General features: G+C 62.6%; 1 protein-coding gene across 1 annotated transcript in view; it reads right to left on the reverse strand.

Moving 5' to 3' along the window:
- The window catches only part of LOC112108237 (phosphorylase b kinase regulatory subunit alpha, liver isoform), a 66,336-nt gene extending 63,646 nt beyond the window's left edge, over nt 1-2,690 (reverse strand). Inside the window, exon 1 of the mRNA XM_026649340.1 lies at nt 2,491-2,690. The gene's annotated coding sequence lies outside the window, so the exon portion shown is untranslated. The remainder of the gene's footprint in view (nt 1-2,490) is intronic.
- Nucleotides 2,691-2,896: the final 206 nt, after the last annotated feature.

Below are 2,896 nucleotides of genomic sequence, written 5' to 3' on the forward strand. Positions count from 1 at the left end.
AAAGCTTATGCCCAAATAAATTTGTTAGTCTCTAAGGTGCCACAAGGACTCCTCATTGTTTTTGATGATACAGACTAACACGGCTACCACTCTGAAACCTGTCACAAAGAATTGTGTTCAGTACTTAACAGGTCTAAGGCCAGTACCGGGTTTACCATGGTGCCGGGCCCAGAGTTAGAAGAGGCCCCGGCCAGCCTGATCACCCAGATGACTGAGCCAGCCAGGAAAGCTGCCCCTACCCCTGCTCCGCCCCCACCCCGCCTCTTCCCACCCCTGCTCCACCCCTGCTCCGCCCGAGCCCCACCCCCACCCCGCCCCTTCCCCCTCAAGTCCCCTCTCCTGAGCTACGAATCCCGGGGGACTGCAGCAGGGGTCAGGCCCGCCCTGCTCTCACTGGGCAGTGGGAAGTGAATTGACCCGGCCCCAGCCCGCTACGCTCTGCCAGCCTCCAGCCGCGCGGTCAGTGAGTGCAGAGGGGTGGTTCCAGGAGCCAGGGAAGCACAGGAGAGCGGGCTGGGGCCGGGTAACTCCGCTTCCCACTGCCCTGTGAGTGCAGGGTCGGGCCTGCCCTGCAATCACTGGGTGGCAGGAAGTGGAGCGATCCGGCCCCAACCCGCTCTGCTCTGCCAGCTCGTGCTGGGGGGCAGTTCCCCTCCCAAGCCTGGGGAGGAGATGGTGCGGTGGGGAAGGGGCATGGGATGGGGAAGAGAAGGGGGCACAGGAAGTGGGGGCAGGGGGAAAGAGGCAGTGGGGAAGGAAGGGGGTGGGATGAGGAGGAGATGGAGCTGTGGGGAAGGGGCATGGGATGGGGAAGAGAAGGGGATGGGGGAAGCAGGGGCAGGAAGGGGGTGGGATGAGGAGGAGATGGAGCTGTGGGGAAGGGGCATGGGATGGGGAAGAGAAGAGGATGGGGGAAGCAGGGGCAGTAAGGGGGTGGGATGAGGAGGAGATGGAGCGGTGGGGAAGGGGCATGGGATGGGAAGAGAAGGAAATGGGGGCAAAAGGAAAGCTGTAGTCCAGCATGCGGCATCCCCTTGGCAGAAGCTGGGGCTCCCCTGTTAAGCAGGCCCATTGAACCCTCACCCTGACAAGCCCCACCTCCCCTGCATCTGTACCACTCTGATGAGCCCCCCCAGACACCCTCTCCACTGAGCCCCAACCACCTGGACCCCCACCCAAATGAACACCAACTCCCCTGCACCTAGACTCCCTTGCTGAGCCCCAAACACCTTCACCTGGATCCCCTGCAGAGTCCCATTGCCCCTGCACCTGGAACCCCCCAATGAGCTTCTGTGCATCCAGATCTCCCACTGAGCCGCCCGCACCCAGATTGCCCCACAGAGAACTCTCTTACCCCCAACTGGATCCTCCCACACTAAGTTCCTCTGCACTTGGATCCTGCTGCCGGGCTGAGCCTGCTCACCCACACCTGGTGTGCCTGGCACAGGGGGGCAGGGCCCCAGGGTGTTTCTGGGGAAGGCCTGGCCCTTGCACTGTGTCAGGGTCGGGTGCAGCCTCACTGCCAAGTCCCTGTCCCGGGGTGGAGGGAGGCTGCAGGGTCATCTCCCACCTCCATGCAACCAGTGGCCTGTGCACCCCACTGCCATGTTGGAGCCTCCACATTTATTTATTGACAAATAAAATTTGCAGAATTTTTATTTTTTTGGTGCAGAATCTCCTCAGGACTATGGGGTGCTGTGCAGCTGTGATGGTGGGACTGTGGGGAAGATGGTGGGCAGTGGGGAGGTCTATGGGCGGGGGGTGCTGGGCGAGCGGTGTGGTGTGCAGGGTGCTGTGCAGTTGTGGTGGGGGTGGGGGCTGGGCATAGAGATCTGTGGTGGAGATCTCTGGGCGAGGGGGCACTGGGCATAAGGGTGGGGCACAGGGGCAGTGTGGGCCTGCTCAAGGGGAAGGGGGATGCTGGCACCACAGGGCTGGGCAGGCCAGTGTGCATCTGGCAGTTGCAGGTTTGTAAACAGTGCCCTCCTGCTGAGCAGGGCTGCTCCCGCCGCGCTGTGCCTCATTGCCCCCAGCCCGCCCTTCACTCTGGAGACTGACCATCCCGCCCCCCTGCACCTTGTCCCATGGGGGCCCACAAATATGTTTGGCGCTGGGCCCACAAAAAGTTAATCCGGCCCTGTCCAAGGCTGCCGCATTCCAGAGAGTGTGTGTCACAGCCAGCGATGCTGTGACTCGCCTCTTCGCCAGCTGATTAGAATTTCGCACACAACCGGGCTCTGGGGGTTGGGGTGGGGGGACCAATTTGATCTAATCTCAATATACGATTGGGTTAAGGGACTGGCCGATGGCTGCTTTGCCTGTTTTCTTTACCATAGTTACTAACACCGGCCAACAATCGCCTTTCGTTGCCGAATCCCGAATCGCTCTGAATGTCTGGTAATGTCCCCGACCAGCGAAGCGCAGCCAGTTGTAGGTGTCAGTCACCCGCTCGGATAGATGTGCGCAGCTCGGCACTCTGCAGCCACTCACCTGCCGAAGGGCAGCCGGGGCGCCCCATCCTCTGCCTGCCCCGCTCCGGACTGCTGCCGTGGGAGGAGGAACGTCTTTCCCAGCAGCAACCCAGTCCGTTGCCCAGGCTAGCGGCTGCGGGGGCGAGGAAGGCAAAGCAGCCCCCCGGGGCTGGGACCATTCATTCCCCCTGCGGGCAGGCCCTGGGCCGCTCGCACCGAGCTCCGCGCCCTGGCAGGCGGCTGAGTGACAGGTGCCGCGGGGCTGCGGCAGCGGGGACCGGGCTGCTGCAGCCGGGGGAGGGGAAACCTGGGTTCTACCCGCCCCGCCCTCCCGCGGCAGCTCGCTCGCTCGCGCACAGGCCATGCAAGGACAATAGAGCGGCTGGCGCCCAAATAGAACCACCGCTTGTTCTTGAGAAACGAGA

This window comes from Terrapene carolina, unplaced genomic scaffold, assembly GCF_002925995.2.
Source record: "Terrapene carolina triunguis isolate 2854851 unplaced genomic scaffold, T_m_triunguis-2.0 Scaffold23, whole genome shotgun sequence".
Taxonomy (NCBI): domain Eukaryota; kingdom Metazoa; phylum Chordata; order Testudines; family Emydidae; genus Terrapene; species Terrapene triunguis.